The sequence below is a fragment of the Spea bombifrons genome, chromosome 6 (assembly GCF_027358695.1).
Source record: "Spea bombifrons isolate aSpeBom1 chromosome 6, aSpeBom1.2.pri, whole genome shotgun sequence".
Lineage (NCBI taxonomy): Eukaryota > Metazoa > Chordata > Amphibia > Anura > Pelobatidae > Spea > Spea bombifrons.
This window is the reverse complement of record NC_071092.1, coordinates 18588321-18596935: the sequence shown is the minus strand read 5'-3', so window position 1 is coordinate 18596935 and position 8615 is coordinate 18588321. Positions and strand designations below refer to the sequence as shown.

The following is an 8615-nucleotide window of genomic DNA, read 5'->3' as shown; positions in this document are numbered from 1 at the left end:
TTCAGTGTGCCCAATAAACCCATATATTTTTGAAAACTAGACACCCCAGGGTATTTCAAATGCTAGTATTTTAACTCTTTCCATGCACCATATCTACCACCAGTCTTTGTCAAACTTTGTGGTAGTCATTTGTTTGCATTTGGTTTTCCACACACATTTTAATTCAGGTATGAATTAAAATGTTCTCGTATATGTCACTATCACAAAACACCCCAATATGTGTTCAGCAACATCTCCTGAGTACAGCGATACCTCACATGAATGATTTTGCCTGGCTGTTTTGGGGCAAAAGGGCCACATTTGGGGCATGCGCTTTTTTCAATGTTGAACTTTGGCATTTGGGATCCACTGCCCATGCCCTATTTGGTACATCTTTGAGCCGGGCCATTTCAGTGTGCCCAACAAAACCATATATTTTTCAAAACTAGACACCACAGGGTATTTTAAATGCTGGTATTTAACTCTTTGCATGCACACATTTTACCACCAGCATTTTTTCAAAGTTTGCAGTAATATTTTTGTGTGTGTATTTTTCCCACACACACCTACTTTATGTATGAATTTACAGCTCCTGGTATATGCCGCTGTCACACGACACCCCATAATGTGTTCAGCAACATCTCCTGAGTGCAGTGATACCCCACATGCATGGGTTTGTCATTTTTTGGGGGAACTAAAAGGCCACATTTGGTACGTGTGCATTTTTCTAATTGGAAATTAGATGTGTGGCCATCCTTCCCCCCGTGTTAATTGGGACGTTGTTGAACCTGGCCCATTCAATTTACCCCATCAAATCATACATTTTTTAAAAGTAGACACCCCTCGGGCATTTAATCTGCCAGTATTTTAACTCTTTCCATGCGAGAATTGTTTTAAGCTAATATGCTAATTTTAGGACTTGCTCACAAAAATATATTTTTAATATATATATATTTTTTTTTTATTATTATTTTTTTTTAAAAAAAATTTAACATTTTTTTTCAACTTGGAGGTTCCCCTGATAGTGACATCAGTGGGAAATGATTTTTACATTTTACTGTTTTTTTACTATTTTTTTCTAATTATTATTAATTTTATTTTATTTTTTAATTTATTTTTACTAATCACACTGTGATTAGAAAGCTGGGCTCCATTGACTTGCATGGTGAATGCAGTACCTGTATTCAACCTGCAAGTGGAGCCAAAGTTCTCTAGATGGTCTGGACCATCTAGCAAACTTTTAAAATTTGTGGTTCCTGTTACAGGACAGCGGCCATCTTCCTTGATGGCGAAGATTGCCGGCAGCTGCGGCTGTGACCGCTCTCCGGAGCGGTCACAGCCCATCAAAAGGTTAGTGTTTGGTGTCGCTGGATGCCTCCTGATCGAGGCATTCCAGCGACACCATTTAAGTTTAGGAGGCGATCGTCGATCGCCTCCTAAACGCTTTTAAAACGGGCGTCCGCCGCCATACAAAGTATGGCGGATGTTGACGCCCCGTGGAGGGGCCAGAGATGGCCCCTTCGTGCCGATCGCGGCGTTGCTGAATGCCTCGAGGTCGAGGCATTCAGCAACGCTTTTTGGGTGCAGAAAGCGATAGTAGATCGCTTTCTGCACCCGTTTAAAGACGTGCCGGTCCTGTGTTATTTCCATGTGTTGTTTTTTTGATCTGTACCTTCAGTGCTGAGTATACATGTGATTTCCAGTTGCTCTATACCTGCAATGCTGGGTTTGTGTGTGCTGTTGATCTATACTTGCTATGGTTCCATACATTATTTATGTATACCTGCGAATACAAGGTTTTTATGTCTTACTCAGTTGATCTATACATGCACATGCTGTTTACATGTGTTTATTTGATCTATACCTGAACTACAGGGAGTAAGTAAAAGAGAGGTATGGCTTAGTGACTGAGGGGACAAAGGGACGGTTATGGGGGTCAGAAAGAGGAAAGACTGCACTGACTCTCACAGTCTTCCCCTAATCTGCAGACGTTGTGGTAGCAGAGGGAGTGCTCCACAAAGCGCAACTGTGTTAGCTGATGATGTTGAGTCAAGAAGTGTTTAGTCACTGGTTCCGATCACGTAGGATGACATCTGTTTTACTGTCTTGGTGGTATACATAATTCAATGTTTAATACGGTGTCTCTTGCCAGTGTAGTGTATTGCATAAATCATATGAGAACATGTGACACAACCAAGGCATTTAAAACAAATAAGACAACAAAACTCAGTTATGTGAGACCTGTTATCATAGCTATACCTGAGCGTGCCAATCTATCCCTGGCACCCTGTTCATAGCAAAAAAAAGAGAGCAGGTAATGATTTATCATTAGCCACATTGTTCCAATTACGATGTCGTGATATGAAAACTGACAAACCAGTGGCTAAACTCTATTTGACTCAACATCATAAATTGACAGTTCAGCTTTGTGGAGATAGACCATATCCCTCCCTTTACTAGTTGGAGATCAATCAAACAAGTGCTCTTTTCATCTTTTTTGCCTTCTAAATATGGGTGTGATAAACACCCTCTGCTTGAGCACCTCTGTAAACTTTGGCTTCCTACGCTATTTTTGGACCAACTGCTATCGCCACACTGAATCAAAATACTTGGAGCCATCCAAAATGCTTAGACCCCCTCCTCACAATGTTCCTATCAACATTCAAAATTGAATTATAGCCAGTGGTTATAGCAGTTGTATATAGCAAGTGACTATAGCCGTTAACTCACAGCCACGACTACATGTAGGGGTCCAAATCAGACAGACAGAGGTCGTTAACAGTACAAATTTCGCCTAGTATCCCGCAGTACCCATCCTGAATGGCATTGCTCAAAATTGGTAAAGGCCATAGGGGTGATGAAAGACGACTTTGGAATTGCTTCCGATTCCAACTAAATTTGCCAATACCCCTTGCACAGGTCTATAGTGATACTAACCCTCTGCTATCAGGTATAAGGTGGGCGTTAGTGGTGATGCGGTGGTCGACACAGAAGCGGGTAGTACCATCCGGTTCAGCACCAACACAATTGGGGAAGCCCAAGGATTACTGGAAAGGTTGATTTCTCCCAAATCGAGCATTTCCCTGTACCAAATCCCATTACTAGAGGTTAGGAGAGGGATCTGTTCCAGCCTTTATTTGCAAGGACACACACCGGCCACGCTGTTCTGCCACTAAAATCAACAGTGTGGCCAGTGTGTGTCCTTGCAAATAAAGGCGTGTTTGGTGTTTCGGAAAAAAAATGTGTAGTTGGGCAGATCCCTCTCCTAACCTCTGGTGATGGGATTAATCCTTCCAAGGCAACTATTGGGGAGGTCATGGCCGATGTGCCACAGCTTGGTCCAACACATACCAAAGCCAGGTTAAAAAAAGAGACATACGTCTGTAATGTTGTTGCATAAGCCTTGAGATTTACTCATGTTTATATTCGTATATGACAGCGTAGTCCCCAAAGAGTGTCAGTACTGAGGGGAGGGTTGTCTCTGACTCAACATGTAATTCACAAAAAGGCCTAAGGTGACCTCAGAACTAGACTTGTGCATTCGTCTTCGGGCGAACATGAAAACGAGCACGAAGAGTCCGTTTTTTTGTTCATTCCGAAGAAACGTAGAACAGAATACAGTGCCGGCAAAACGTAGGCGAAACCGAAGACTCACAACCACGAATAATCGAAGCTTCTTCATGATTGTCTTCGTTTTCGCGGCACGACCGCCAAAATTTCAAACAGTAGTGAGCTGATCCTCGTCTGTCCAATCAGCTCGCTCTTGTGATTTCACGCTAAGGGTCTCGTCCAATGCCTGTGCTGCTGTTTTTTGAATTCTGAAACTGCCTTTATAAGACCAGAGCTTGCCTGAGAGATCCATTCATTTTTCGCTGTGACTGCTTTGGCAACACTGCTGTGCTGCATCCGAGCGTTACAGAGAGAGATAGTTCTGTGTGAGACTGGTGAGCCTCAGCCTGCCATTTCTCACAGTGTACTCTTCCTCACTTCAGTTCTACTGAATTAATAATTTTAATAATTTTCATAAAGATTAACCAGTCCACTACTACCTTTAAGATCAATCTAGAATTTGATAATTAATTTAATTATTATTTAATAAACAAATTGTTAATAATAACTTACTTAGTTAATAATTTAATAACTTTATAGTTCAGCTAATCTTATTAGTACTGGTGCTGCAGCTCTTTAGTTTGTGCCTTGTTTTAGCAACAGCAAGAGACCAAGTCAATTTTTCTTAATTAATATTTAATTTTATTTCATTTGTTTTGCTCACCTCAGTCCATCAGTGAAGTGAACTTGTTGGGCTGGTGAGTGCAGCCGCATAAGTGCTGTGTTTTTTTTTTTTGATCAGCAAGCAGTGACGTTAACTGTTTTGCAAAGATTAATATTTTCTCATTTTACATTTTATTTTAATTTTATTAAAACTAAGTACCCTTAGTGTTTTGCTCACCTCAGTCCATCAGTGAAGTGAACTTGTTGGGCTAGTGAGTGCAGCCGCATAAATGCTGTGTTTTTTTGTTCGGCAAGCAGTGAAGTCAACTGTTTTGCTGTGACATTTTATTTTCTAATTTCTTTTCAAGAAAGATTGACTGTGTGACGACAACAACTGTACTAAGCAAAGCTTCAAGGTACTAGCTGTAGTACTAAAATAATTCTAATCTTTAATCTTAATCTATAATATATTATATAACATAATATTATAAATTCTAATTCATAATCTATATTCTATCTATAATCCATAATATAAGTAATTATTCTAATATATATTATATAACATAATATAATAAATTCTAATTCATAATCTATAATATAAGTAATTCTAATTCATAATCTATATTCTATCTATAATCCATAATATAAGTAATTCTAATCTACAAATATTATATAATTTAATATTAATTAATAAATCATATGCTGAATCTGATTTAACCTCACTTTAGCTTAGTGGGCTTGAGAGCGTCTGCCTAGAGATAGACTTAGAATAGTAAGGAATATAGCTTTAGCACAGTAGTAGGCTAGGCTCTAGGCTCTTAGGCCTGTGTAAATTCAAATTACAAATAAAATACTGCTAGTTAATATAAATAGTTAATCTTGAGTTACTAATTTAAATTACTTGAGCACTTTGGCAGATTGCACACAACAGCACAGTGCAGTTGTGCATAGCTTTACTTTTTCAGCAGTAGCACTGAAGAGAAACTTCCTCTAATTTTTTTGTCTAATTTCTTTTTCCTTTTTTAAATTTTTTTATTTTATTTTTATTTTTTTATATCGTTTTAAACACTACACACACAGCAAAAAATTTGAAATGGATCCTCCTTTTGGGAGGGACAAGCTCTATCTACTCGAAATAATAATAGTGATCAGGCGCTTAAATATAGTTGGATAATTAAACAATTGTATATATATATATATATATATATATAGATCAATACAGGTGAATATATGAAAATGCAGCAAACACTATTAGGATAATCCCAAAAAATATGTAATTTAATGTTTAAAAGATATAACGTGCTTTTAAAAAAGCAGCCTATAGCGCGTCTAAGTCTCAGCGTTCCTTTTCAGGGTAAACGATTTGCAGATTTAGCGCGATGACGATAATCCAACACGCAAACGCGTTTCACCCAATAGGGCTTCTTCAGTGAGTCACGTTATATCTTTTAAACATTAAATTACATATTTATATTCCACCTCCCTGCCTCTCTGCTCTTATATCGGCTAAATCCGGATTGCTGCTGTGTGGACGACGCAAACTTTCGAGGAGGGCATCTCCAAAGCAATTTGTTCGGCGGGAACGAAGCCGGCATTTTTTCGCTACATATCCCAACAAGTCAGAGCAAACTTATTGCTCATTCTTATGTGAGTGGAACACCATACCAAGATATATTTGATTTTCACATATTTTGCGGAAAGCACTATGATTTTTTGTTTGTTTTTTTCTTTTTCTATATATTGACACGGGATATTGACACAACGAACGAAAACTGGAAACCAATATAAGTATTTGTTTATTATTTTTTTCTTTATTATATTGCACTTATATTGAATTAACAAATCACCATTTTTTACAATTTTAGGCGCAACACTTTATTCTATTTTTGTTTATTTTGACAAGCTCTATCTACCACCACCAGTTCTAAGATGCAGCCTTTGCGTCAGTCTAGTCGGACAAGTAGGCCAAGTTCTCGCTTATCATTTGGGGAAGCATTGCTTGAAGGATCATCAATTAAAAAAAAAGGCACCAAAAGCAGGCAATAGTAGTGCTGCTAGGCCCACAAGCTCTATGTTTTTTTTTACGGAAAGCCTAACGCACCAGAAGCACGTTCAAAGTTAAAGGGTAGCACAACTAGTACTTCTACTAGCCCCGTGAGTAAAAAGAAGTGCATTTTGCCCCAAGCAGCATCTTCCCCATCCACAAGCAGCATGCAAGGTACCAAGCAGAGCCAAATTAGCAGCAAGACTCAGAGGGGTTTTCCCAAACCAAAGCGATCTCATTCCTTCGTAAGGAAAACCACCACCACCTCTACCACCACTAGTGCTGTGCCTACTGTTCCCACAAGTACCGCCACACCATGTCCTCCTAGCACCTCTAGCAAGCCACCAAGTCCTTACAATATTTTTGTAAAGACAGTTAGAGAGAGGGCTACGCATAGTGGAACTCCACCTAGCGAGGTACCAGAGGAGCCTGAGACTGAGAGGCCAAGTCAGAGTCTGTTCTTCCTGCTCGCACTACAAGTCATGATATCAGTCTTAGCTCCAGCCTAGCAGGAATTCCATTTGATCTGGCTAATGAAGAACTAGACTATGAGCCAGAGGAAGTAGAGGAGATGAGTGGTCAGGAATCAGATTCCTCAGGGAGCAGTGTACAAATGACTAGTGCACAATTTTCCCCTGAGCCTCCACCTTCTCCGCCACGATCATCACCACCACCAGCAGCAAAACCTACCAAATCTGGTAGAGTTAAAGCAATTAGCAGTCCCACTATGGCCAGTACTGGTACCACCAGTGCCACCACCACTAGTTCTGCCGCTTTTCATCCACCCCGACCAGTAGAAGCAGCACCCAAGGCACACTCCAAGGCTATGCGCGCCCCAATTTGGGAGCACTTTGAAAATGTCGAAGAAGGGCGCTATGGAAAGTGCATACATTGTGGGAAGCTAATAAGCAGAGGGAAAGTGTCTGGCCATTTTACCAGTGCTAGCATGAAGTATCACCTCAGCACTCAACACATGGCTGTGCTATTGGGGAAAGATGCAGAAGAAAAACGTAGTACAGGCAGCATAGCTGGTGGTCGTGGTACTACAAAAACAACTAGTACCATCTCCAGAGAGAGTGGAAAAACCCCAACAGCTGCTTCTGAGCCAATGGCAGCCAGAGACCAAGGCAGGTTGGAGCACTGCATGTCCAGCCCACCCTGGAACAATTTGGGGCATTCCACTCCAAGAGATCAATGCCCAAACAGCAGACCAATAAAGTAACACAACTTATTGGTCAGTTCATTGCTGTTGGAGGGGCATCCTTCTCCATGATTGAAGGGGAGCCTTTCAAACAATTGATGGCGGCTGTGGCTCCACAATACACAGTTCCGTCATGTTCCACTTTCAGTGGGAACATTGTCCCCTCATTGTATCGGTCCTGTGTTTCAGCAGTGAAAGAGGAGCTTTCCAAGGCTGCTGGTCAGTCTGTTCATTTCACAACAGATTTGTGGAGTGCAACTAGTGGGCAGCATGCCTTTCTTTCTTTGACAGCACACTGGTGGCAGCCCTGTGTGTCTAAGGAAGCTGCTGCAGCAGGCTGCCGATCATTCCTTCTCCATGCAGAAGTGATGGATGAAAAGCACACTTCCGAAAATATTCTGCATGCAATGAGGAAAATGTTTAGCCTTTGGGTGGGAGCAGAGGTGGGCACCAATGTTGAAGTTGGTTTTGTGGTAACTGACAGAGGTGCCTGTGATGGTAGCCGTCTGAGACTTGTGGGCATATAAGGATTAATGTGTGTTTTGTATTTTCAAACTGATGTTCCTTCTTTGTATAATCCCTTTATGTTTATTGGTGCTGCTTCCTGTCTGTACTGCCATTATCTGGAGCTGATGTTATTAACCCTTTGTTGTGGTGTGAACTATTGTATCCCAGGATGTATTTCATGTGCTTAAAAGTTCCTGCCCTGTATAATCCCGTTATGTTTATTGGTGCTGCTTCCTGTCTGCAATACCATTATCTTGAGGTGATGGTATTGATCCTTTGTTGTGGTGTGAACTATTGTATTGTATCTCCTTATGTTAACTTTCCTTTTATATACAAAGTACTTTGTTTGTAGTGTTTTGTCCACCCCTTGTTTTCCTATATAACCTTGTATGCCTTGCAATAAACAGAGAAGTCTTCCCCAAGAGTTTGGTGTGCGTCCATTTCTTGGGAGGTTTGCGGCAGAGTCTTCGGATCTGTCAGCATTGAGCTTAACACTTGGCAGCCTCTGTAAGGGCTGTACTTGGAGGCAGATGGATCAATACATGCCTTCCTATCCAGTGGCTAAAGGACTCGATGCCTACCCCAGCTCAGGTCAAACCTGCTACTGTCTACTGACCCTTCAGCCTCGCTCCAAAAGTTTCCCCTACTGAGACCAGCATCCTGGGGGAGATA

The 8615-nt window shown here is 40.8% G+C and overlaps 1 protein-coding gene across 1 annotated transcript in view; it reads right to left on the bottom strand.

Moving 5' to 3' along the window:
- Positions 1-8615, bottom strand: part of LOC128500059 (protein shisa-9-like) — a 133363-nt gene that overhangs the window by 5324 nt on the left and 119424 nt on the right. The gene's annotated exons all lie outside the window — the stretch shown is intronic.